The sequence below is a fragment of the Salvelinus fontinalis genome, chromosome 27 (assembly GCF_029448725.1).
Source record: "Salvelinus fontinalis isolate EN_2023a chromosome 27, ASM2944872v1, whole genome shotgun sequence".
Taxonomy (NCBI): Eukaryota; Metazoa; Chordata; class Actinopteri; order Salmoniformes; family Salmonidae; genus Salvelinus; species Salvelinus fontinalis.
Genome location: NC_074691.1, coordinates 42,877,419 through 42,905,364, shown reverse-complemented (window position 1 = coordinate 42,905,364; position 27,946 = coordinate 42,877,419).

Below are 27,946 nucleotides of genomic sequence, written 5' to 3'. Positions count from 1 at the left end.
GTAGATGTCTTGTCTCCTTTATGACTCTAATCTGATAGTGGTAATTGGGTGGTAGATGTCTAGTCTCCCTTATGGCTCTAATCTGACAGTGGTAGTGGGGTGGTAGATGTCTAGTCTTCCTTACGGCTCTAATTTGATAGTGGTAGTGGGTTGGTAGATGTCTAGTCTCCCTTATGGCTCTAATCTGATAGTGGTAGTCGGGTGGTAGATGTCTAGTCTCCCTTATGGCTCTAATCTGATAGTGGTAGTGTGGTGGTAGATGTCTAGTCTCCCTTATGGCTCTAATCTGATAGTGGGTTGGTAGATGTCTTGTCTCCTTTATGACTCTAATCTGATAGTGGTAATTGGGTGGTAGATGTCTAGTCTCCCTTATGGCTCTAATCTGACAGTGGTAGTGGGGTGGTAGATGTCTAGTCTCCCTTACGGCTCTAATTTGATAGTGGTAGTGGGGTGGCAGATGTCTAGTTTCCCTTATGGCTCTAATTTGATAGTGGTAGTGGGGTGGTAGATGTCTAGTCTCCCTTATGGTTCTAATCTGATAGTGGGTGATAGATGTATATTCTCCCTTCTGGCTCTAATCTGATAGTGGTAATTGGGTGGTAGATGTCTAGTCTCCCTTATGGCTCTAATCTGACAGTGGTAGTGGAGTGGTAGATGTCTAGTCTCCCTTACGGCTCTAATTTGATAGTGGTGGTGGGGTGGTAGATGTCTAGACTCCCTTATGGCTCTAATCTGGAATTGGTATGGGGGTGGTAGATGTCTAGTCTCCCTTGTGGCTCTAATCTGATAGTGGTAGTGGTGTGGTAGATGTCTAGACTCCCTTATGGCTCTAATCTGATAGCGGGGTGGTAGATGTCTAGTCTCCCTTTTGGCTCTAATCTGATAGTGGTAGTGGGGTGGTACATGTCTAGTCTCCCTAATGGCTCTAATTTGATAGTGGTAGTGGGGTGGTAGATGTTTAGTCTCCCTTATGGCTCTAATCTGATAGTGGTAATGGGGTGGTAGATGTCTAGTCTCCCTTATGGTTCTAATCTGATAGTGGGTGGTAGATGTCTTGTCTCCTTTATGACTCTAATCTGATAGTGGTAATGGGGTGGTAGATGTCTAGTCTCCCTTATGGCTCTAATCTGATAGTGGTAGTGGGGTGGTAGATGTCTAGTCTCCCTTATGGCTCTAATCTGATAGTGGTAGTGGGGTGGTAGATGTCTAGTCTCCCTTATGGCTCTAATTTGATAGTGGTAATGGGGTGGTAGATGTCTAGTCTCCCTTATGGCTCTAATCTGATAGTGGTAATGGGGTGGTAGATGTCTAGTCTCCCTTATGGCTCTAATTTGATAGTGGTAGTGGGGTGGTAGATGTCTAGTCTCCCTTATGGCTCTAATCTGATAGTGGTAGTGGGGTGGTAGATGTCTAGTCTCCCTTATGGCTCTAATTTGATAGTGGTAGTGGGGTGGTAGATGTCTAGTCTCCCTTATGGCTCTAATCTGATAGCGGGTTGGTAGATGTCTTGTCTCCTTTATGACTCTAATCTGATAGTGGTAATTGGGTGGTAGATGTCTAGTCTCCCTTATGGCTCTAATCTGACAGTGGTAGTGGGGTGGTAGATGTCTAGTCTTCCTTACGGCTCTAATTTGATAGTGGTAGTGGGGTGGCAGATGTCTAGTCTCCCTTATAGCTCTAATCTGATAGTGGTAGTCGGGTGGTAGATGTCTAGTCTCCCTTATGGCTCTAATCTGATAGTGGTAGTGGGGTGGTAGATGTCTAGTCTCCCTTATGGCTCTAATCTGATAGTGGTAGTGGGGTGGTAGATGTCTAGGCTCCCTTATGGCTCTAATCTGATAGTGGTAGTGGGGTGGAAAATGTCTAGTCTCCCTTATGGCTCTAATTTGATAGTGGTAGTGGGGTGGTAGATGTCTAGTCTCCCTTATGGTTCTAATCTGATAGTGGGTGGTAGATGTATATTCTCCCTTCTGGCTCTAATCTGATAGTGGTAGTGGAGTGGTAGATGTCTAGTCTCCCTTACGGCTCTAATTTGATAGTGGTGGTGGGGTGGTAGATATCTAGACTCCCTTATGGCTCTAATCTGGAATTGGTATGGGGGTGGTAGATGTCTAGTCTCCCTTGTGGCTCTAATCTGATAGTGGTAGTAGTGTGGTAGATGTCTAGACTCCCTTATGGCTCTAATCTGATAGCGGGGTGGTAGATGTCTAGTCTCCCTTATGGCTCTAATTTGATAGTGGTAGTGGGGTGGTACATGTCTAGTCTCCCTAATGGCTCTAATTTGTTAGTGGTAGTGGGGTGGTAGATGTCTTGTCTCCCTTATGGCTCTAATCTGATAGTGGTAATGGGGTGGTAGATGTCTAGTCTCCCTTATGGTTCTAATCTGATAGTGGGTGGTAGATGTCTAGTCTCCCTTATGGTTCTAATCTGATAGTGGTAGCGAGGTGGTAGATGTCTAGTCTCCCTTATGGCTCTAATCTGATAGTAGGGTGGTAGATGTCTAGTCTCCCTTACGGCTCTAATTTGATAGTGGTAATGGGGTGGTAGATGTCTAGTCTCCCTTATGGCTCTAATCTGATAGTGGGTTGGTAGATGTCATGTCTCCTTTATGACTCTAATCTGATAGTGGTAATGGGGTGGTAGATGTCTAGTCTCCCTTATGGCTCTAATCTGATAGTGGTAGTGGGGTGGTAGATGTCTAGTCTCCCTTATGGCTCTAATCTGATAGTGGGTTGGTAGATGTCATGTCTCCTTTATGACTCTAATCTGATAGTGGTAATGGGGTGGTAGATGTCTAGTCTCCCTTATGGCTCTAATCTGATAGTGGTAGTGGGGTGGTAGATGTCTAGTCTCCCTTATGGCTCTAATCTGGTAGTGGTAGTGGGGTGGTAGATGTCAAGTCTCCCTTACGGCTCTAATTTGATAGTGGTAGTGGGTTGGTAGATGTCTAGTCTCCCTTATGGCTCTAATCTGATAGTGGTAGTCGGGTGGTAGATGTCTAGTCTCCCTTATGGCTCTAATCTGATAGTGGTAGTGTGGTGGTAGATGTCTAGTCTCCCTTACGGTTCTAATCTGATAGTGGGTGGTAGATGTCTAGTCTCCCTTATGGTTCTAATCTGATAGTGGGTGGTAGATGTCTAGTCTCCCTAATGGCTCTAATTTGTTAGTGGTAGTGGGGTGGTAGATGTCTTGTCTCCCTTATGGCTCTAATCTGATAGTGGTAATGGGGTGGTAGATGTCTAGACTCCCTTATGGTTCTAATCTGATAGTGGGTGGTAGATGTCTAGTCTCCCTTATGGTTCTAATCTGATAGTGGTAGCGAGGTGGTAGATGTCTAGTCTCCCTTATGGCTCTAATCTGATAGTAGGGTGGTAGATGTCTAGTCTCCCTTATGGCTCTATTTTGATAGTGGTAGTGGGGTGGTAGATGTCTAGTCTCCCTTATGGTTCTAATCTGATAGTGGGTGGTAGATGTATATTCTCCCTTCTGGCTCTAATCTGATAGTGGTAGTGGAGTGGTAGATGTCTAGTCTCCCTTACGGCTCTAATTTGATAGTGGTGGTGGGGTGGTAGATATCTAGACTCCCTTATGGCTCTAATCTGGAATTGGTATGGGGGTGGTAGATGTCTAGTCTCCCTTGTGGCTCTAATCTGATAGTGGTAGTAGTGTGGTAGATGTCTAGACTCCCTTATGGCTCTAATCTGATAGCGGGGTGGTAGATGTCTAGTCTCCCTTATGGCTCTAATTTGATAGTGGTAGTGGGGTGGTACATGTCTAGTCTCCCTAATGGCTCTAATTTGTTAGTGGTAGTGGGGTGGTAGATGTCTTGTCTCCCTTATGGCTCTAATCTGATAGTGGTAATGGGGTGGTAGATGTCTAGTCTCCCTTATGGTTCTAATCTGATAGTGGGTGGTAGATGTCTAGTCTCCCTTATGGTTCTAATCTGATAGTGGTAGCGAGGTGGTAGATGTCTAGTCTCCCTTATGGCTCTAATCTGATAGTAGGGTGGTAGATGTCTAGTCTCCCTTATGGCTCTAATTTGATAGTGGTAATGGGGTGGTAGATGTCTAGTCTCCCTTATGGCTCTAATCTGATAGTGGTAATGGGGTGGTAGATGTCTAGTCTCCCTTATGGCTCTAATCTGATAGTGGGTTGGTAGATGTCATGTCTCCTTTATGACTCTAATCTGATAGTGGTAATGGGGTGGTAGATGTCTAGTCTCCCTTATGGCTCTAATCTGATAGTGGTAGTGGGGTGGTAGATGTCTAGTCTCCCTTATGGCTCTAATCTGGTAGTGGTAGTGGGGTGGTAGATGTCAAGTCTCCCTTACGGCTCTAATTTGATAGTGGTAGTGGGTTGGTAGATGTCTAGTCTCCCTTATGGCTCTAATCTGATAGTGGTAGTCGGGTGGTAGATGTCTAGTCTCCCTTATGGCTCTAATCTGATAGTGGTAGTGTGGTGGTAGATGTCTAGTCTCCCTTACGGTTCTAATCTGATAGTGGGTGGTAGATGTCTAGTCTCCCTTATGGTTCTAATCTGATAGTGGGTGGTAGATGTCTAGTCTCCCTAATGGCTCTAATTTGTTAGTGGTAGTGGGGTGGTAGATGTCTTGTCTCCCTTATGGCTCTAATCTGATAGTGGTAATGGGGTGGTAGATGTCTAGTCTCCCTTATGGTTCTAATCTGATAGTGGGTGGTAGATGTCTAGTCTCCCTTATGGTTCTAATCTGATAGTGGTAGCGAGGTGGTAGATGTCTAGTCTCCCTTATGGCTCTAATCTGATAGTAGGCTGGTAGATGTCTAGTCTCCCTTATGGCTCTATTTTGATAGTGGTAATGGGGTGGTAGATGTCTAGTCTCCCTTATGGCTCTAATCTGATAGTGGTAATGGGGTGGTAGATGTCTAGTCTCCATTATGGCTCTAATCTGATAGTGGGTTGGGAGATGTCTTGTCTCCTTTATGACTCTAATCTGATAGTGGTAATGGGGTGGTAGATGTCTAGTCTCCCTTATGGCTCTAATCTGATAGTGGTAGTGGGTTGGTAGATGTCTAGTCTCCCTTATGGCTCTAATCTGGTAGTGGTAGTGGGGTGGTAGATGTCAAGTCTCCCTTACGGTTCTAATCTGATAGTGGGTGGTAGATGTCTATTCTCCCTTATGGTTCTAATCTGATAGTGGTAGCGAGGTGGTAGATGTCTAGTCTCCCTTATGGCTCTAATCTGATAGTAGGGTGGTAGATGTCTAGTCTCCCTTATGGCTCTAATTTGATAGTGGTAATGGGGTGGTAGATGTCTAGACTCCCTTATGGCTCTAATCTGATAGCGGGGTGGTAGATGTCTAGTCTCCCTTATGGCTCTAATCTGATAGTGGTAGTGGGGTGGTACATGTCTAGTCTCCCTAATGGCTCTAATTTGATAGTGGTAGTGGGGTGGTAGATGTCTTGTCTCCCTTATGGCTCTAATCTGATAGTGGTAATGGGGTGGTAGATGTCTAGTCTCCCTTATGGTTCTAATCTGATAGTGGGTGGTAGATGTCTAGTCTCCCTTATGGCTCTAATCTGATAGTAGGGTGGTAGATGTCTAGTCTCCCTTATGGCTCTAATTTGATAGTGGTAATGGGGTGGTAGATGTCTAGTCTCCCTTATGGTTCTAATCTGAGAGTGGGTGGTAGATGTCTAGTAAACCTTATGGTTCTAATCTGATAGTGGTAGCAAGGTGGTAGATGTCTAGTCTCCCTTATGGCTCTAATCTGATAGTAGGGTGGTAGATGTCTAGTCTCCCTTATGGCTCTAATTTGATAGTGGTAATGGGGTGGTAGATGTCTAGTCTCCCTTATGGCTCTAATCTGATAGTGGTAATGGGGTGGTAGATGTCTAGTCTCCCTTATGGCTCTAATTTGATAGTGGTAGTGGGGTGGTAGATGTCTAGTCTCCCTTATGGTTCTAATCTGATAGTGGGTGGTAGATGTCTAGTCTCCCTTATGGCTCTAATCTGATAGTGGTAGTGGGGTGGTAGATGTCTAGTCTCCCTTATGGCTCTAATTTGATAGTGGTAGTGGGGTGGTAGATGTCTAGTCTCCCTTATGGCTCTAATCTGATAGTGGGTTGGTAGATGTCTTGTCTCCTTTATGACTCTAATCTGATAGTGGTAATTGGGTGGTAGATGTCTAGTCTCCCTTATGGCTCTAATCTGACAGTGGTAGTGGGGTGGTAGATGTCTAGTCTTCCTTACGGCTCTAATTTGATAGTGGTAGTGGGGTGGCAGATGTCTAGTCTCCCTTATAGCTCTAATCTGATAGTGCTAGTCGGGTGGTAGATGTCTAGTCTCCCTTATGGCTCTAATCTGATAGTGGTAGTGGGGTGGTAGATGTCTAGTCTCCCTTATGGCTCTAATCTGATAGTGGTAGTGGGGTGGTAGATGTCTAGGCTCCCTTATGGCTCTAATCTGATAGTGGTAGTGGGGTGGAAAATGTCTAGTCTCCCTTATGGCTCTAATTTGATAGTGGTAGTGGGGTGGTAGATGTCTAGTCTCCCTTATGGTTCTAATCTGATAGTGGGTGGTAGATGTATATTCTCCCTTCTGGCTCTAATCTGATAGTGGTAGTGGAGTGGTAGATGTCTAGTCTCCCTTACGGCTCTAATTTGATAGTGGTGGTGGGGTGGTAGATATCTAGACTCCCTTATGGCTCTAATATGGAATTGTTATGGGGTGGTAGATGTCTAGTCTCCCTTGTGGCTCTAATCTGATAGTGGTAGTGGTGTGGTAGATGTCTAGACTCCCTTATGGCTCTAATTTGATAGTGGTAGTGGGGTGGTAGATGTCTAGTCTCCCTTATGGCTCTAATCTGATAGTGGTAGTGGGGTGGTAGATGTCTAGGCTCCCTTATGGCTCTAATCTGATAGTGGTAGTGGGGTGGAAAATGTCTAGTCTCCCTTATGGCTCTAATTTGATAGTGGTAGTGGGGTGGTAGATGTCTAGTCTCCCTTATGGTTCTAATCTGATAGTGGGTGGTAGATGTATATTCTCCCTTCTGGCTCTAATCTGATAGTGGTAGTGGAGTGGTAGATGTCTAGTCTCCCTTACGGCTCTAATTTGATAGTGGTGGTGGGGTGGTAGATATCTAGACTCCCTTATGGCTCTAATCTGGAATTGGTATGGGGGTGGTAGATGTCTAGTCTCCCTTGTGGCTCTAATCTGATAGTGGTAGTGGTGTGGTAGATGTCTAGACTCCCTTATGGCTCTAATCTGATAGCGGGGTGGTAGATGTCTAGTCTCCCTTATGGCTCTAATCTGATAGTGGTAGTGGGGTGGTACATGTCTAGTCTCCCTAATGGCTCTAATTTGATAGTGGTAGTGGGGTGGTAGATGTCTTGTCTCCCTTATGGCTCTAATCTTATAGTGGTAATGGGGTGGTAGATGTCTAGTCTCCCTTATGGTTCTAATCTGATAGTGGGTGGTAGATGTCTAGTCTCCCTTATGGTTCTAATCTGATAGTGGTAGCGAGGTGGTAGATGTCTAGTCTCCCTTATGGCTCTAATCTGATAGTAGGGTGGTAGATGTCTAGTCTCCCTTATGGCTCTAATTTGATAGTGGTAATGGGGTGGTAGATGTCTAGTCTCCCTTATGGCTCTAATCTGATAGTGGTAATGGGGTGGTAGATGTCTAGTCTCCTTTATGGCTCTAATCTGATAGTGGGTTGGTAGATGTCTTGTCTCCTTTATGACTCTAATCTGATAGTAGGGTGGTAGATGTCTAGTCTCCCTTATGGCTCTAATTTGATAGTGGTAATGGGGTGGTAGATGTCTAGTCTCCCTTATGGTTCTAATCTGAGAGTGGGTGGTAGATGTCTAGTAAACCTTATGGTTCTAATCTGATAGTGGTAGCAAGGTGGTAGATGTCTAGTCTCCCTTATGGCTCTAATCTGATAGTAGGGTGGTAGATGTCTAGTCTCCCTTATGGCTCTAATTTGATAGTGGTAATGGGGTGGTAGATGTCTAGTCTCCCTTATGGCTCTAATCTGATAGTGGTAATGGGGTGGTAGATGTCTAGTCTCCCTTATGGCTCTAATTTGATAGTGGTAGTGGGGTGGTAGATGTCTAGTCTCCCTTATGGTTCTAATCTGATAGTGGGTGGTAGATGTCTAGTCTCCCTTATGGCTCTAATCTGATAGTGGTAGTGGGGTGGTAGATGTCTAGTCTCCCTTATGGCTCTAATTTGATAGTGGTAGTGGGGTGGTAGATGTCTAGTCTCCCTTATGGCTCTAATCTGATAGTGGGTTGGTAGATGTCTTGTCTCCTTTATGACTCTAATCTGATAGTGGTAATTGGGTGGTAGATGTCTAGTCTCCCTTATGGCTCTAATCTGACAGTGGTAGTGGGGTGGTAGATGTCTAGTCTTCCTTACGGCTCTAATTTGATAGTGGTAGTGGGGTGGCAGATGTCTAGTCTCCCTTATAGCTCTAATCTGATAGTGCTAGTCGGGTGGTAGATGTCTAGTCTCCCTTACGGCTCTAATCTGATAGTGGTAGCAAGGTGGTAGATGTCTAGTCTCCCTTATGGCTCTAATCTGATAGTAGGGTGGTAGATGTCTAGTCTCCCTTATGGCTCTAATTTGATAGTGGTAATGGGGTGGTAGATGTCTAGTCTCCCTTATGGCTCTAATCTGATAGTGGTAATGGGGTGGTAGATGTCTAGTCTCCCTTATGGCTCTAATTTGATAGTGGTAGTGGGGTGGTAGATGTCTAGTCTCCCTTATGGTTCTAATCTGATAGTGGGTGGTAGATGTCTAGTCTCCCTTATGGCTCTAATCTGATAGTGGTAGTGGGGTGGTAGATGTCTAGTCTCCCTTATGGCTCTAATTTGATAGTGGTAGTGGGGTGGTAGATGTCTAGTCTCCCTTATGGCTCTAATCTGATAGTGGGTTGGTAGATGTCTTGTCTCCTTTATGACTCTAATCTGATAGTGGTAATTGGGTGGTAGATGTCTAGTCTCCCTTATGGCTCTAATCTGACAGTGGTAGTGGGGTGGTAGATGTCTAGTCTTCCTTACGGCTCTAATTTGATAGTGGTAGTGGGGTGGCAGATGTCTAGTCTCCCTTATAGCTCTAATCTGATAGTGCTAGTCGGGTGGTAGATGTCTAGTCTCCCTTATGGCTCTAATCTGATAGTGGTAGTGGGGTGGTAGATGTCTAGTCTCCCTTATGGCTCTAATCTGATAGTGGTAGTGGGGTGGTAGATGTCTAGGCTCCCTTATGGCTCTAATCTGATAGTGGTAGTGGGGTGGAAAATGTCTAGTCTCCCTTATGGCTCTAATTTGATAGTGGTAGTGGGGTGGTAGATGTCTAGTCTCCCTTATGGTTCTAATCTGATAGTGGGTGGTAGATGTATATTCTCCCTTCTGGCTCTAATCTGATAGTGGTAGTGGAGTGGTAGATGTCTAGTCTCCCTTACGGCTCTAATTTGATAGTGGTGGTGGGGTGGTAGATATCTAGACTCCCTTATGGCTCTAATATGGAATTGTTATGGGGTGGTAGATGTCTAGTCTCCCTTGTGGCTCTAATCTGATAGTGGTAGTGGTGTGGTAGATGTCTAGACTCCCTTATGGCTCTAATTTGATAGTGGTAGTGGGGTGGTAGATGTCTAGTCTCCCTTATGGCTCTAATCTGATAGTGGTAGTGGGGTGGTAGATGTCTAGGCTCCCTTATGGCTCTAATCTGATAGTGGTAGTGGGGTGGAAAATGTCTAGTCTCCCTTATGGCTCTAATTTGATAGTGGTAGTGGGGTGGTAGATGTCTAGTCTCCCTTATGGTTCTAATCTGATAGTGGGTGGTAGATGTATATTCTCCCTTCTGGCTCTAATCTGATAGTGGTAGTGGAGTGGTAGATGTCTAGTCTCCCTTACGGCTCTAATTTGATAGTGGTGGTGGGGTGGTAGATATCTAGACTCCCTTATGGCTCTAATCTGGAATTGGTATGGGGGTGGTAGATGTCTAGTCTCCCTTGTGGCTCTAATCTGATAGTGGTAGTGGTGTGGTAGATGTCTAGACTCCCTTATGGCTCTAATCTGATAGCGGGGTGGTAGATGTCTAGTCTCCCTTATGGCTCTAATCTGATAGTGGTAGTGGGGTGGTACATGTCTAGTCTCCCTAATGGCTCTAATTTGATAGTGGTAGTGGGGTGGTAGATGTCTTGTCTCCCTTATGGCTCTAATCTTATAGTGGTAATGGGGTGGTAGATGTCTAGTCTCCCTTATGGTTCTAATCTGATAGTGGGTGGTAGATGTCTAGTCTCCCTTATGGTTCTAATCTGATAGTGGTAGCGAGGTGGTAGATGTCTAGTCTCCCTTATGGCTCTAATCTGATAGTAGGGTGGTAGATGTCTAGTCTCCCTTATGGCTCTAATTTGATAGTGGTAATGGGGTGGTAGATGTCTAGTCTCCCTTATGGCTCTAATCTGATAGTGGTAATGGGGTGGTAGATGTCTAGTCTCCTTTATGGCTCTAATCTGATAGTGGGTTGGTAGATGTCTTGTCTCCTTTATGACTCTAATCTGATAGTGGTAATGGGGTGGTAGATGTCTAGTCTCCCTTATGGCTCTAATCTGATAGTGGTAGTGGGGTGGTAGATGTCTAGTCTCCCTTATGGCTCTAATCTGATAGTGGTAGTGGGGTGGTAGATGTCAAGTCTCCCTTACGGCTCTAATTTGATAGTGGTAGTGGGTTGGTAGATGTCTAGTCTCCCTTATGGCTCTAATCTGATAGTGGTAGTCGGGTGGTAGATGTCTAGTCTCCCTTATGGCTCTAATCTGATAGTGGTAGTGTGGTGGTAGATGTCTAGTCTCCCTTATGGCTCTAATCTGATAGTGGGTTGGTAGATGTCTTGTCTCCTTTATGACTCTAATCTGATAGTGGTAATTGGGTGGTAGATGTCTAGTCTCCCTTATGGCTCTAATCTGACAGTGGTAGTGGGGTGGTAGATGTCTAGTCTCCCTTACGGCTCTAATTTGATAGTGGTAGTGGGGTGGCAGATGTCTAGTCTCCCTTATGGCTCTAATTTGATAGTGGTAGTGGGGTGGTAGATGTCTAGTCTCCCTTATGGTTCTAATCTGATAGTGGGTGGTAGATGTATATTCTCCCTTCTGGCTCTAATCTGATAGTGGTAGTGGAGTGGTAGATGTCTAGTCTCCCTTATGGCTCTAATCTGATAGTGGTAATGGGGTGGTAGATGTCTAGTCTCCCTTATGGCTCTAATCTGATAGTGGGTTGGTAGATGTCTTGTCTCCTTTATGACTCTAATCTGATAGTGGTAATGGGGTGGTAGATGTCTAGTCTCCCTTATGGCTCTAATCTGATAGTGGTAGTGGGGTGGTAGATGTCTAGTCTCCCTTATGGCTCTAATCTGATAGTGGTAGTGGGGTGGAAGATGTCTAGTCTCCCTTATGGCTCTAATTTGATAGTGGTAATGGGGTGGTAGATGTCTAGTCTCCCTTATGGCTCTAATCTGATAGTGGTAATGGGGTGGTAGATGTCTAGTCTCCCTTATGGCTCTAATTTGATAGTGGTAGTGGGGTGGTAGATGTCTAGTCTCCCTTATGGTTCTAATCTGATAGTGGGTGGTAGATGTCTAGTCTCCCTTATGGCTCTAATCTGATAGTGGTAGTGGGGTGGTAGATGTCTAGTCTCCCTTATGGCTCTAATTTGATAGTGGTAGTGGGGTGGTAGATGTCTAGTCTCCCTTATGGCTCTAATCTGATAGCGGGTTGGTAGATGTCTTGTCTCCTTTATGACTCTAATCTGATAGTGGTAATTGGGTGGTAGATGTCTAGTCTCCCTTATGGCTCTAATCTGACAGTGGTAGTGGGGTGGTAGTTGTCTAGTCTTCCTTACGGCTCTAATTTGATAGTGGTAGTGGGGTGGCAGATGTCTAGTCTCCCTTATAGCTCTAATCTGATAGTGGTAGTCGGGTGGTAGATGTCTAGTCTCCCTTATGGCTCTAATCTGATAGTGGTAGTGGGGTGGTAGATGTCTAGTCTCCCTTATGGCTCTAATCTGATAGTGGTAGTGGGGTGGTAGATGTCTAGGCTCCCTTATGGCTCTAATCTGATAGTGGTAGTGGGGTGGAAAATGTCTAGTCTCCCTTATGGCTCTAATTTGATAGTGGTAGTGGGGTGGTAGATGTCTAGTCTCCCTTATGGTTCTAATCTGATAGTGGGTGGTAGATGTATATTCTCCCTTCTGGCTCTAATCTGATAGTGGTAGTGGAGTGGTAGATGTCTAGTCTCCCTTACGGCTCTAATTTGATAGTGGTGGTGGGGTGGTAGATATCTAGACTCCCTTATGGCTCTAATCTGGAATTGGTATGGGGGTGGTAGATGTCTAGTCTCCCTTGTGGCTCTAATCTGATAGTGGTAGTGGTGTGGTAGATGTCTAGACTCCCTTATGGCTCTAATCTGATAGCGGGGTGGTAGATGTCTAGTCTCCCTTATGGCTCTAATTTGATAGTGGTAGTGGGGTGGTACATGTCTAGTCTCCCTAATGGCTCTAATTTGTTAGTGGTAATGGGGTGGTAGATGTCTAGTCTCCCTTATGGTTCTAATCTGATAGTGGGTGGTAGATGTCTAGTCTCCCTTATGGTTCTAATCTGATAGTGGTAGCGAGGTGGTAGATGTCTAGTCTCCCTTATGGCTCTAATCTGATAGTAGGGTGGTAGATGTCTAGTCTCCCTTATGGCTCTAATTTGATAGTGGTAATGGGGTGGTAGATGTCTAGTCTCCCTTATGGCTCTAATCTGATAGTGGTAATGGGGTGGTAGATGTCTAGTCTCCCTTATGGCTCTAATCTGATAGTGGGTTGGTAGATGTCTTGTCTCCTTTATGACTCTAATCTGATAGTGGTAATGGGGTGGTAGATGTCTAGGCTCCCTTATGGCTCTAATCTGATAGTGGTAGTGGGGTGGTAGATGTCTAGTCTCCCTTATGGCTCTAATCTGGTAGTGGTAGTGGGGTGGTAGATGTCAAGTCTCCCTTACGGCTCTAATTTGATAGTGGTAGTGGGTTGGTAGATGTCTAGTCTCCCTTTTGGCTCTAATCTGATAGTGGTAGTCGGGTGGTAGATGTCTAGTCTCCCTTATGGCTCTAATCTGATAGTGGTAGTGTGGTGGTAGATGTCTAGTCTCCCTTATGGCTCTAATCTGATAGTGGGTTGGTAGATGTCTTGTCTCCTTTATGACTCTAATCTGATAGTGGTAATTGGGTGGTAGATGTCTAGTCTCCCTTATGGCTCTAATCTGACAGTGGTAGTGGGGTGGTAGATGTCTAGTCTCCCTTACGGCTCTAATTTGATAGTGGTAGTGGGGTGGCAGATGTCTAGTTTCCCTTATGGCTCTAATTTGATAGTGGTAGTGGGGTGGTAGATGTCTAGTCTCCCTTATGGTTCTAATCTGATAGTGGGTGGTAGATGTATATTCTCCCTTCTGGCTCTAATCTGATAGTGGTAGTGGAGTGGTAGATGTCTAGTCTCCCTTACGGCTCTAATTTGATAGTGGTGGTGGGGTGGTAGATGTCTAGTCTCCCTTATGGCTCTAATCTGATAGTGGGTTGGTAGATGTCTTGTCTCCTTTATGACTCTAATCTGATAGTGGTAATTGGGTGGTAGATGTCTAGTCTCCCTTATGGCTCTAATCTGACAGTGGTAGTGGGGTGGTAGATGTCTAGTCTCCCTTACGGCTCTAATTTGATAGTGGTAGTGGGGTGGCAGATGTCTAGTTTCCCTTATGGCTCTAATTTGATAGTGGTAGTGGGGTGGTAGATGTCTAGTCTCCCTTATGGTTCTAATCTGATAGTGGGTGGTAGATGTATATTCTCCCTTCTGGCTCTAATCTGATAGCGGGTTGGTAGATGTCTAGTCTCCCTTATGGCTCTAATCTGATAGTGGTAGTGGGGTGGTAGATGTCTAGTCTCCCTTATGGCTCTAATCTGATAGTGGGTTGGTAGATGTCTTGTCTCCTTTATGACTCTAATCTGATAGTGGTAATGGGGTGGTAGATGTCTAGTCTCCCTTATGGCTCTAATCTGATAGTGGGTTGGTAGATGTCTTGTCTCCTTTATGACTCTAATCTGATAGTGGTAATGGGGTGGTAGATGTCTAGTCTCCCTTATGGCTCTAATCTGATAGTGGTAGTGGGGTGGTAGATGTCTAGTCTCCCTTATGGCTCTAATCTGGTAGTGGTAGTGGGGTGGTAGATGTCAAGTCTCCCTTACGGCTCTAATTTGATAGTGGTAGTGGGTTGGTAGATGTCTAGTCTCCCTTATGGCTCTAATCTGATAGTGGTAGTCGGGTGGTAGATGTCTAGTCTCCCTTATGGCTCTAATCTGATAGTGGTAGTGTGGTGGTAGATGTCTAGTCTCCCTTATGGCTCTAATCTGATAGTGGGTTGGTAGATGTCTTGTCTCCTTTATGACTCTAATCTGATAGTGGTAATTGGGTGGTAGATGTCTAGTCTCCCTTATGGCTCTAATCTGACAGTGGTAGTGGGGTGGTAGATGTCTAGTCTCCCTTACGGCTCTAATTTGATAGTGGTAGTGGGGTGGCAGATGTCTAGTCTCCCTTATGGCTCTAATCTGGTAGTGGTAGTGGGGTGGTAGATGTCAAGTCTCCCTTATGGCTCTAATCTGATAGTGGTAGTGTGGTGGTAGATGTCTAGTCTCCCTTATGGCTCTAATCTGATAGTGGGTTGGTAGATGTCTTGTCTCCTTTATGACTCTAATCTGATAGTGGTAATTGGGTGGTAGATGTCTAGTCTCCCTTATGGCTCTAATCTGACAGTGGTAGTGGGGTGGTAGATGTCTAGTCTCCCTTACGGCTCTAATTTGATAGTGGTAGTGGGGTGGCAGATGTCTAGTTTCCCTTATGGCTCTAATTTGATAGTGGTAGTGGGGTGGTAGATGTCTAGTCTCCCTTATGGTTCTAATCTGATAGTGGGTGGTAGATGTATATTCTCCCTTCTGGCTCTAATCTGATAGCGGGGTGGTAGATGTCTAGTCTCCCTTATGGCTCTAATCTGATAGTGGTAGTGGGGTGGTACATGTCTAGTCTCCCTAATGGCTCTAATTTGATAGTGGTAGTGGGGTGGTAGATGTCTAATCTCCCTTATGGTTCTAATCTGATAGTGGTAGCGAGGTGGTAGATGTCTAGTCTCAATTATGGCTCTAATCTGATAGTGGTAATGGGGTGGTAGATGTCTAGTCTCCCTTATGGCTCTAATCTGATAGTGGGTTGGTAGATGTCTTGTCTCCTTTATGACTCTAATCTGATAGTGGTAATTGGGTGGTAGATGTCTAGTCTCCCTTATGGCTCTAACCTGACAGTGGTAGTGGGGTGGTAGATGTCTAGTCTCCCTTACGGCTCTAATTTGATAGTGGTAGTGGGGTGGCAGATGTCTAGTCTCCCTTATGGCTCTAATCTGGTAGTGGTAGTGGGGTGGTAGATGTCAAGTCTCCCTTATGGCTCTAATCTGATAGTGGTAGTGTGGTGGTAGATGTCTAGTCTCCCTTATGGCTCTAATCTGATAGTGGGTTGGTAGATGTCTTGTCTCCTTTATGACTCTAATCTGATAGTGGTAATTGGGTGGTAGATGTCTAGTCTCCCTTATGGCTCTAATCTGACAGTGGTAGTGGGGTGGTAGATGTCTAGTCTCCCTTACGGCTCTAATTTGATAGTGGTAGTGGGGTGGCAGATGTCTAGTTTCCCTTATGGCTCTAATTTGATAGTGGTAGTGGGGTGGTAGATGTCTAGTCTCCCTTATGGTTCTAATCTGATAGTGGGTGGTAGATGTATATTCTCCCTTCTGGCTCTAATCTGATAGCGGGGTGGTAGATGTCTAGTCTCCCTTATGGCTCTAATCTGATAGTGGTAGTGGGGTGGTACATGTCTAGTCTCCCTAATGGCTCTAATTTGATAGTGGTAGTGGGGTGGTAGATGTCTAATCTCCCTTATGGTTCTAATCTGATAGTGGTAGCGAGGTGGTAGATGTCTAGTCTCAATTATGGCTCTAATCTGATAGTGGTAATGGGGTGGTAGATGTCTAGTCTCCCTTATGGCTCTAATCTGATAGTGGGTTGGTAGATGTCTTGTCTCCTTTATGACTCTAATCTGATAGTGGTAATGGGGTGGTAGATGTCTAGTCTCCCTTATGGCTCTAATCTGATAGTGGTAGTGGGGTGGTAGAAGTCTAGTCTCCCTTATGGCTCTAATCTGATAGTGGTAGTGGGGTGGTAGATGTCTAGTCTCCCTTATGGCTCTAATTTGATAGTGGTAATGGGGTGGTAGATGTCTAGTCTCCCTTATGGCTCTAATCTGATAGTGGTAATGGGGTGGTAGATGTCTAGTCTCCCTTATGGCTCTAATTTGATAGTGGTAGTGGGGTGGTAGATGTCTAGTCTCCCTTATGGTTCTAATCTGATAGTGGGTGGTAGATGTCTAGTCTCCCTTATGGCTCTAATTTGATAGTGGTAGTGGGGTGGTAGATGTCTAGTCTCCCTTATGGCTCTAATGTGATAGTGGTAGTGGGGTGGTAGATGTCTAGTCTCCCTTATGGCTCTAATCTGATAGCGGGTTGGTAGATGTCTTGTCTCCTTTATGACTCTAATTTGATAGTGGTAATCGGGTGGTAGATGTCTAGTCTCCCTTATGGCTCTAATCTGACAGTGGTAGTGGGGTGGTAGATGTCTAGTCTTCCTTACGGCTCTAATTTGATAGTGGTAGTGGGTTGGTAGATGTCTAGTCTCCCTTATGGCTCTAATCTGATAGTGGTAGTCGGGTGGTAGATGTCTAGTCTCCCTTATGGCTCTAATCTGATAGTGGTAGTGTGGTGGTAGATGTCTAGTCTCCCTTATGGCTCTAATCTGATAGTGGGTTGGTAGATGTCTTGTCTCCTTTATGACTCTAATCTGATAGTGGTAATTGGGTGGTAGATGTCTAGTCTCCCTTATGGCTCTAATCTGACAGTGGTAGTGGGGTGGTAGATGTCTAGTCTTCCTTACGGCTCTAATTTGATAGTGGTAGTGGGGTGGCAGATGTCTAGTTTCCCTTATGGCTCTAATTTGATAGTGGTAGTGGGGTGGTAGATGTCTAGTCTCCCTTATGGTTCTAATCTGATAGTGGGTGATAGATGTATATTCTCCCTTCTGGCTCTAATCTGATAGTGGTAATTGGGTGGTAGATGTCTAGTCTCCCTTATGGCTCTAATCTGACAGTGGTAGTGGAGTGGTAGATGTCTAGTCTCCCTTACGGCTCTAATTTGATAGTGGTGGTGGGGTGGTAGATGTCTAGACTCCCTTATGGCTCTAATCTGGAATTGGTATGGGGGTGGTAGATGTCTAGTCTCCCTTGTGGCTCTAATCTGATAGTGGTAGTGGTGTGGTAGATGTCTAGACTCCCTTATGGCTCTAATCTGATAGCGGGGTGGTAGATGTCTAGTCTCCCTTTTGGCTCTAATCTGATAGTGGTAGTGGGGTGGTACATGTCTAGTCTCCCTAATGGCTCTAATTTGATAGTGGTAGTGGGGTGGTAGATGTTTAGTCCCCCTTATGGCTCTAATCTGATAGTGGTAATGGGGTGGTAGATGTCTAGTCTCCCTTATGGTTCTAATCTGATAGTGGGTGGTAGATGTCTTGTCTCCTTTATGACTCTAATCTGATAGTGGTAATGGGGTGGTAGATGTCTAGTCTCCCTTATGGCTCTAATCTGATAGTGGTAGTGGGGTGGTAGATGTCTAGTCTCCCTTATGGCTCTAATCTGATAGTGGTAGTGGGGTGGTAGATGTCTAGTCTCCCTTATGGCTCTAATTTGATAGTGGTAATGGGGTGGTAGATGTCTAGTCTCCCTTATGGCTCTAATCTGATAGTGGTAATGGGGTGGTAGATGTCTAGTCTCCCTTATGGCTCTAATTTGATAGTGGTAGTGGGGTGGTAGATGTCTAGTCTCCCTTATGGTTCTAATCTGATAGTGGGTGGTAGATGTCTAGTCTCCCTTATGGCTCTAATCTGATAGTGGTAGTGGGGTGGTAGATTTCTAGTCTCCCTTATGGCTCTAATTTGATAGTGGTAGTGGGGTGGTAGATGTCTAGTCTCCCTTATGGCTCTAATCTGATAGCGGGTTGGTAGATGTCTTGTCTCCTTTATGACTCTAATCTGATAGTGGTAATTGGGTGGTAGATGTCTAGACCTCCCTTATGGCTTTAATCTGACAGTGGTAGTGGGGTGGTAGATGTCTAGTCTTCCTTACGGCTCTAATTTGATAGTGGTAGTGGGGTGGCAGATGTCTAGTCTCCCTTATAGCTCTAATCTGATAGTGGTAGTCGGGTGGTAGATGTCTAGTCTCCCTTATGGCTCTAATCTGATAGTGGTAGTGGGGTGGTAGATGTCTAGTCTCCCTTATGGCTCTAATCTGATAGTGGTAGTGGGGTGGTAGATGTCTAGGCTCCCTTATGGCTCTAATCTGATAGTGGTAGTGGGGTGGAAAATGTCTAGTCTCCCTTATGGCTCTAATTTGATAGTGGTAGTGGGGTGGTAGATGTCTAGTCTCCCTTATGGTTCTAATCTGATAGTGGGTGGTAGATGTATATTCTCCCTTCTGGCTCTAATCTGATAGTGGTAGTGGAGTGGTAGATGTCTAGTCTCCCTTACGGCTCTAATTTGATAGTGGTGGTGGGGTGGTAGATATCTAGACTCCCTTATGGCTCTAATCTGGAATTGGTATGGGGGTGGTAGATGTCTAGTCTCCCTTGTGGCTCTAATCTGACAGTGGTAGTGGGGTGGTAGATGTCTAGTCTCCCTTACGGCTCTAATTTGATAGTGGTAGTGGGGTGGCAGATGTCTAGTTTCCCTTATGGCTCTAATTTGATAGTGGTAGTGGGGTGGTAGATGTCTAGTCTCCCTTATGGTTCTAATCTGATAGTGGGTGGTAGATGTATATTCTCCCTTCTGGCTCTAATCTGATAGCGGGTTGGTAGATGTCTAGTCTCCCTTATGGCTCTAATCTGATAGTGGTAGTGGGGTGGTAGATGTCTAGTCTCCCTTATGGCTCTAATCTGATAGTGGGTTGGTAGATGTCTTGTCTCCTTTATGACTCTAATCTGATAGTGGTAATGGGGTGGTAGATGTCTAGTCTCCCTTATGGCTCTAATCTGATAGTGGGTTGGTAGATGTCTTGTCTCCTTTATGACTCTAATCTGATAGTGGTAATGGGGTGGTAGATGTCTAGTCTCCCTTATGGCTCTAATCTGATAGTGGTAGTGGGGTGGTAGATGTCTAGTCTCCCTTATGGCTCTAATCTGGTAGTGGTAGTGGGGTGGTAGATGTCAAGTCTCCCTTACGGCTCTAATTTGATAGTGGTAGTGGGTTGGTAGATGTCTAGTCTCCCTTATGGCTCTAATCTGATAGTGGTAGTCGGGTGGTAGATGTCTAGTCTCCCTTATGGCTCTAATCTGATAGTGGTAGTGTGGTGGTAGATGTCTAGTCTCCCTTATGGCTCTAATCTGATAGTGGGTTGGTAGATGTCTTGTCTCCTTTATGACTCTAATCTGATAGTGGTAATTGGGTGGTAGATGTCTAGTCTCCCTTATGGCTCTAATCTGACAGTGGTAGTGGGGTGGTAGATGTCTAGTCTCCCTTACGGCTCTAATTTGATAGTGGTAGTGGGGTGGCAGATGTCTAGTCTCCCTTATGGCTCTAATCTGGTAGTGGTAGTGGGGTGGTAGATGTCAAGTCTCCCTTATGGCTCTAATCTGATAGTGGTAGTGTGGTGGTAGATGTCTAGTCTCCCTTATGGCTCTAATCTGATAGTGGGTTGGTAGATGTCTTGTCTCCTTTATGACTCTAATCTGATAGTGGTAATTGGGTGGTAGATGTCTAGTCTCCCTTATGGCTCTAATCTGACAGTGGTAGTGGGGTGGTAGATGTCTAGTCTCCCTTACGGCTCTAATTTGATAGTGGTAGTGGGGTGGCAGATGTCTAGTTTCCCTTATGGCTCTAATTTGATAGTGGTAGTGGGGTGGTAGATGTCTAGTCTCCCTTATGGTTCTAATCTGATAGTGGGTGGTAGATGTATATTCTCCCTTCTGGCTCTAATCTGATAGCGGGGTGGTAGATGTCTAGTCTCCCTTATGGCTCTAATCTGATAGTGGTAGTGGGGTGGTACATGTCTAGTCTCCCTAATGGCTCTAATTTGATAGTGGTAGTGGGGTGGTAGATGTCTAATCTCCCTTATGGTTCTAATCTGATAGTGGTAGCGAGGTGGTAGATGTCTAGTCTCAATTATGGCTCTAATCTGATAGTGGTAATGGGGTGGTAGATGTCTAGTCTCCCTTATGGCTCTAATCTGATAGTGGGTTGGTAGATGTCTTGTCTCCTTTATGACTCTAATCTGATAGTGGTAATTGGGTGGTAGATGTCTAGTCTCCCTTATGGCTCTAACCTGACAGTGGTAGTGGGGTGGTAGATGTCTAGTCTCCCTTACGGCTCTAATTTGATAGTGGTAGTGGGGTGGCAGATGTCTAGTCTCCCTTATGGCTCTAATCTGGTAGTGGTAGTGGGGTGGTAGATGTCAAGTCTCCCTTATGGCTCTAATCTGATAGTGGTAGTGTGGTGGTAGATGTCTAGTCTCCCTTATGGCTCTAATCTGATAGTGGGTTGGTAGATGTCTTGTCTCCTTTATGACTCTAATCTGATAGTGGTAATTGGGTGGTAGATGTCTAGTCTCCCTTATGGCTCTAATCTGACAGTGGTAGTGGGGTGGTAGATGTCTAGTCTCCCTTACGGCTCTAATTTGATAGTGGTAGTGGGGTGGCAGATGTCTAGTTTCCCTTATGGCTCTAATTTGATAGTGGTAGTGGGGTGGTAGATGTCTAGTCTCCCTTATGGTTCTAATCTGATAGTGGGTGGTAGATGTATATTCTCCCTTCTGGCTCTAATCTGATAGCGGGGTGGTAGATGTCTAGTCTCCCTTATGGCTCTAATCTGATAGTGGTAGTGGGGTGGTACATGTCTAGTCTCCCTAATGGCTCTAATTTGATAGTGGTAGTGGGGTGGTAGATGTCTAATCTCCCTTATGGTTCTAATCTGATAGTGGTAGCGAGGTGGTAGATGTCTAGTCTCAATTATGGCTCTAATCTGATAGTGGTAATGGGGTGGTAGATGTCTAGTCTCCCTTATGGCTCTAATCTGATAGTGGGTTGGTAGATGTCTTGTCTCCTTTATGACTCTAATCTGATAGTGGTAATGGGGTGGTAGATGTCTAGTCTCCCTTATGGCTCTAATCTGATAGTGGTAGTGGGGTGGTAGAAGTCTAGTCTCCCTTATGGCTCTAATCTGATAGTGGTAGTGGGGTGGTAGATGTCTAGTCTCCCTTATGGCTCTAATTTGATAGTGGTAATGGGGTGGTAGATGTCTAGTCTCCCTTATGGCTCTAATCTGATAGTGGTAATGGGGTGGTAGATGTCTAGTCTCCCTTATGGCTCTAATTTGATAGTGGTAGTGGGGTGGTAGATGTCTAGTCTCCCTTATGGTTCTAATCTGATAGTGGGTGGTAGATGTCTAGTCTCCCTTATGGCTCTAATTTGATAGTGGTAGTGGGGTGGTAGATGTCTAGTCTCCCTTATGGCTCTAATGTGATAGTGGTAGTGGGGTGGTAGATGTCTAGTCTCCCTTATGGCTCTAATCTGATAGCGGGTTGGTAGATGTCTTGTCTCCTTTATGACTCTAATTTGATAGTGGTAATCGGGTGGTAGATGTCTAGTCTCCCTTATGGCTCTAATCTGACAGTGGTAGTGGGGTGGTAGATGTCTAGTCTTCCTTACGGCTCTAATTTGATAGTGGTAGTGGGTTGGTAGATGTCTAGTCTCCCTTATGGCTCTAATCTGATAGTGGTAGTCGGGTGGTAGATGTCTAGTCTCCCTTATGGCTCTAATCTGATAGTGGTAGTGTGGTGGTAGATGTCTAGTCTCCCTTATGGCTCTAATCTGATAGTGGGTTGGTAGATGTCTTGTCTCCTTTATGACTCTAATCTGATAGTGGTAATTGGGTGGTAGATGTCTAGTCTCCCTTATGGCTCTAATCTGACAGTGGTAGTGGGGTGGTAGATGTCTAGTCTTCCTTACGGCTCTAATTTGATAGTGGTAGTGGGGTGGCAGATGTCTAGTTTCCCTTATGGCTCTAATTTGATAGTGGTAGTGGGGTGGTAGATGTCTAGTCTCCCTTATGGTTCTAATCTGATAGTGGGTGATAGATGTATATTCTCCCTTCTGGCTCTAATCTGATAGTGGTAATTGGGTGGTAGATGTCTAGTCTCCCTTATGGCTCTAATCTGACAGTGGTAGTGGAGTGGTAGATGTCTAGTCTCCCTTACGGCTCTAATTTGATAGTGGTGGTGGGGTGGTAGATGTCTAGACTCCCTTATGGCTCTAATCTGGAATTGGTATGGGGGTGGTAGATGTCTAGTCTCCCTTGTGGCTCTAATCTGATAGTGGTAGTGGTGTGGTAGATGTCTAGACTCCCTTATGGCTCTAATCTGATAGCGGGGTGGTAGATGTCTAGTCTCCCTTTTGGCTCTAATCTGATAGTGGTAGTGGGGTGGTACATGTCTAGTCTCCCTAATGGCTCTAATTTGATAGTGGTAGTGGGGTGGTAGATGTTTAGTCCCCCTTATGGCTCTAATCTGATAGTGGTAATGGGGTGGTAGATGTCTAGTCTCCCTTATGGTTCTAATCTGATAGTGGGTGGTAGATGTCTTGTCTCCTTTATGACTCTAATCTGATAGTGGTAATGGGGTGGTAGATGTCTAGTCTCCCTTATGGCTCTAATCTGATAGTGGTAGTGGGGTGGTAGATGTCTAGTCTCCCTTATGGCTCTAATCTGATAGTGGTAGTGGGGTGGTAGATGTCTAGTCTCCCTTATGGCTCTAATTTGATAGTGGTAATGGGGTGGTAGATGTCTAGTCTCCCTTATGGCTCTAATCTGATAGTGGTAATGGGGTGGTAGATGTCTAGTCTCCCTTATGGCTCTAATTTGATAGTGGTAGTGGGGTGGTAGATGTCTAGTCTCCCTTATGGTTCTAATCTGATAGTGGGTGGTAGATGTCTAGTCTCCCTTATGGCTCTAATCTGATAGTGGTAGTGGGGTGGTAGATTTCTAGTCTCCCTTATGGCTCTAATTTGATAGTGGTAGTGGGGTGGTAGATGTCTAGTCTCCCTTATGGCTCTAATCTGATAGCGGGTTGGTAGATGTCTTGTCTCCTTTATGACTCTAATCTGATAGTGGTAATTGGGTGGTAGATGTCTAGACCTCCCTTATGGCTTTAATCTGACAGTGGTAGTGGGGTGGTAGATGTCTAGTCTTCCTTACGGCTCTAATTTGATAGTGGTAGTGGGGTGGCAGATGTCTAGTCTCCCTTATAGCTCTAATCTGATAGTGGTAGTCGGGTGGTAGATGTCTAGTCTCCCTTATGGCTCTAATCTGATAGTGGTAGTGGGGTGGTAGATGTCTAGTCTCCCTTATGGCTCTAATCTGATAGTGGTAGTGGGGTGGTAGATGTCTAGGCTCCCTTATGGCTCTAATCTGATAGTGGTAGTGGGGTGGAAAATGTCTAGTCTCCCTTATGGCTCTAATTTGATAGTGGTAGTGGGGTGGTAGATGTCTAGTCTCCCTTATGGTTCTAATCTGATAGTGGGTGGTAGATGTATATTCTCCCTTCTGGCTCTAATCTGATAGTGGTAGTGGAGTGGTAGATGTCTAGTCTCCCTTACGGCTCTAATTTGATAGTGGTGGTGGGGTGGTAGATATCTAGACTCCCTTATGGCTCTAATCTGGAATTGGTATGGGGGTGGTAGATGTCTAGTCTCCCTTGTGGCTCTAATCTGATAGTGGTAGTAGTGTGGTAGATGTCTAGACTCCCTTATGGCTCTAATCTGATAGCGGGGTGGTAGATGTCTAGTCTCCCTTATGGCTCTAATTTGATAGTGGTAGTGGGGTGGTACATGTCTAGTCTCCCTAATGGCTCTAATTTGTTAGTGGTAGTGGGGTGGTAGATGTCTTGTCTCCCTTATGGCTCTAATCTGATAGTGGTAATGGGGTGGTAGATGTCTAGTCTCCCTTATGGTTCTAATCTGATAGTGGGTGGTAGATGTCTAGTCTCCCTTATGGTTCTAATCTGATAGTGGTAGCGAGGTGGTAGATGTCTAGTCTCCCTTATGGCTCTAATCTGATAGTAGGGTGGTAGATGTCTAGTCTCCCTTATGGCTCTAATTTGATAGTGGTAATGGGGTGGTAGATGTCTAGTCTCCCTTATGGCTCTAATCTGATAGTGGTAATGGGGTGGTAGATGTCTAGTCTCCCTTATGGCTCTAATCTGATAGTGGGTTGGTAGATGTCATGTCTCCTTTATGACTCTAATCTGATAGTGGTAATGGGGTGGTAGATGTCTAGTCTCCCTTATGGCTCTAATCTGATAGTGGTAGTGGGGTGGTAGATGTCTAGTCTCCCTTATGGCTCTAATCTGGTAGTGGTAGTGGGGTGGTAGATGTCAAGTCTCCCTTACGGCTCTAATTTGATAGTGGTAGTGGGTTGGTAGATGTCTAGTCTCCCTTATGGCTCTAATCTGATAGTGGTAGTCGGGTGGTAGATGTCTAGTCTCCCTTATGGCTCTAATCTGATAGTGGTAGTGTGGTGGTAGATGTCTAGTCTCCCTTACGGTTCTAATCTGATAGTGGGTGGTAGATGTCTAGTCTCCCTTATGGTTCTAATCTGATAGTGGGTGGTAGATGTCTAGTCTCCCTAATGGCTCTAATTTGTTAGTGGTAGTGGGGTGGTAGATGTCTTGTCTCCCTTATGGCTCTAATCTGATAGTGGTAATGGGGTGGTAGATGTCTAGTCTCCCTTATGGTTCTAATCTGATAGTGGGTGGTAGATGTCTAGTCTCCCTTATGGTTCTAATCTGATAGTGGTAGCGAGGTGGTAGATGTCTAGTCTCCCTTATGGCTCTAATCTGATAGTAGGGTGGTAGATGTCTAGTCTCCCTTATGGCTCTATTTTGATAGTGGTAATGGGGTGGTAGATGTCTAGTCTCCCTTATGGCTCTAATCTGATAGTGGTAATGGGGTGGTAGATGTCTAGTCTCCCTTATGGCTCTAATCTGATAGTGGGTTGGTAGATGTCTTGTCTCCTTTATGACTCTAATCTGATAGTGGTAATGGGGTGGTAGATGTCTAGTCTCCCTTATGGCTCTAATCTGATAGTGGTAGTGGGGTGGTAGATGTCTAGTCTCCCTTATGGCTCTAATCTGGTAGTGGTAGTGGGGTGGTAGATGTCAAGTCTCCCTTACGGCTCTAATTTGATAGTGGTAGTGGGTTGGTAGATGTCTAGTCTCCCTTATGGCTCTAATCTGATAGTGGTAGTCGGGTGGTAGATGTCTAGTCTCCCTTATGGCTCTAATCTGATAGTGGTAGTGTGGTGGTAGATGTCTAGTCTCCCTTACGGTTCTAATCTGATAGTGGGTGGTAGATGTCTAGTCTCCCTTATGGTTCTAATCTGATAGTGGTAGCGAGGTGGTAGATGTCTAGTCTCCCTTATGGCTCTAATCTGATAGTAGGGTGGTAGATGTCTAGTCTCCCTTATGGCTCTAATTTGATAGTGGTAATGGGGTGGTAGATGTCTAGTCTCCCTTATGGCTCTAATCTGATAGTGGTAATGGGGTGGTAGATGTCTAGTCTCCCTTATGGCTCTAATCTGATAGTGGGTTGGTAGATGTCTTGTCTCCTTTATGACTCTAATCTGATAGTGGTAATGGGGTGGTAGATGTCTAGTCTCCCTTATGGCTCTAATCTGATAGTGGTAGTGGGGTGGTAGATGTCTAGGCTCCCTTATGGCTCTAATCTGATAGTGGTAGTGGGGTGGTAGATGTCAAGTCTCCCTTACGGCTCTAATTTGATAGTGGTAGTGGGTTGGTAGATGTCTAGTCTCCCTTATGGCTCTAATCTGATAGTGGTAGTCGGGTGGTAGATGTCTAGTCTCCCTTATGGCTCTAATCTGATAGTGGTAGTGTGGTGGTAGATGTCTAGTCTCCCTTGTGGCTCTAATCTGATAGTGGTAGTGGGGTGGTAGATGTCTAGTCTCCCTTATGGCTCTAATCTGATAGTGGTAGTGGGGTGGAAAAATGTCTAGTCTCCCTTATGGCTCTAATTTGATAGTGGTAGTGGGGTGGTAGATGTCTAGTCTCCCTTATGGTTCTAATTTTGATAGTGGGTGGTAGATGTCTAATCTCCCTTATGGCTCTACTCTGATAGTGGTAGTGGGTTGGTAGATGTCTAGTCTCCCTTATGGCTCTAATTTGATATTGGTAGTGGGGTGGTAGATGTTTAGTCTACCTTATGGTTCTAATCTGATAGTGGGTGGTAGATGTCTAGTCTCCCTTATGGCTCTAATCTGATAGTGGTAGTGGGGTGGTACATGTCTAGTCTCCCTAATGGCTCTAATTTGATAGTGATAGTGGGGTGGTAGATGTTTAGTCTCCCTTATGGCTCTAACCTGATAGTGGTAATGGGGTGGTAGATGTCTAGGCTCCCTTATGGTTCTAATCTGATAGTGGGTGGTAGATGTCTAGTCTCCCTTATGGCTCTAATCTGATAGTGGTAGTGGGGTGGTAGATGTCTAGTCTCCCTTATGGCTCTAATTTGATAGTGGTAGTGGGGTGGTAGATGTCTAGTCTCCCTTGTGGCTCTAATCTGATAGTGGTAGTGGGGTGGTAGATGTCTAGTCTCCCTTATGGCTCTAATCTGATAGTGGTAGTGTGGTGGTAGATGTCTAGTCTCCCTTGTGGCTCTAATCTGATAGTGGTAGTGGGGTGGTAGATGTCTAGTCTCCCTTATGGCTCTAATCTGATAGTGGTAGTGGGGTGGAAAAATGTCTAGTCTCCCTTATGGCTCTAATTTGATAGTGGTAGTGGGGTGGTAGATGTCTAGTCTCCCTTATGGTTCTAATCTGATAGTGGGTGGTAGATGTCTAATCTCCCTTATGGCTCTACTCTGATAGTGGTAGTGGGTTGGTAGATGTCTAGTCTCCCTTATGGCTCTAATTTGATATTGGTAGCTGGGTGGTAGATGTTTAGTCTACCTTATGGTTCTAATCTGATAGTGGGTGGTAGATGTCTAGTCTCCCTTATGGCTCTAATCTGATAGTGGTAGTGGGGTGGTACATGTCTAGTCTCCCTAATGGCTCTAATTTGATAGTGATAGTGGGGTGGTAGATGTTTAGTCTCCCTTATGGCTCTAACCTGATAGTGGTAATGGGGTGGTAGATGTCTAGGCTCCCTTATGGTTCTAATCTGATAGTGGGTGGTAGATGTCTAGTCTCCCTTATGGCTCTAATCTGATAGTGGTAGTGGGGTGGTAGATGTCTAGTCTCCCTTATGGCTCTAATTTGATAGTGGTAGTGGGGTGGTAGATGTCTAGTCTCCCTTGTGGCTCTAATCTGATAGTGGTAGTGGGGTGGTAGATGTCTAGTCTCCATTATGGCTCTAATCTGATACTGGTAGTGGGTTGGTAGATGTCTAGTCTCCCTTATGGCTCTAATTTGATAGCGGTAGTGGGGTGGTAGATGTCTAGTCTCCCTTATGGCTCTATTCTGATAGTGTGTTGGTAGATCTCTAGTCTCCCTTATGGCTCTAATCTGATAGTGGTAGTGTGGTGGTAGATGTTTAGTTACCCTTGTGGCTCTAATCTGATAGTGGTAGTGGGGTGGTAGATGTCTAGTCTCCCTTATGGCTCTAATCTGATAGTGGTAGTGGGGTGGTAGATGTCTAGGTTCCCTTATGGTTCTAATCTGATAGTGGGTGGTAGATGTCTATTCTCCCTTATGGCTCTAATCTGATAGTGGTAGTGGAGTGGTAGATGTCTAGTCTCCCTTACG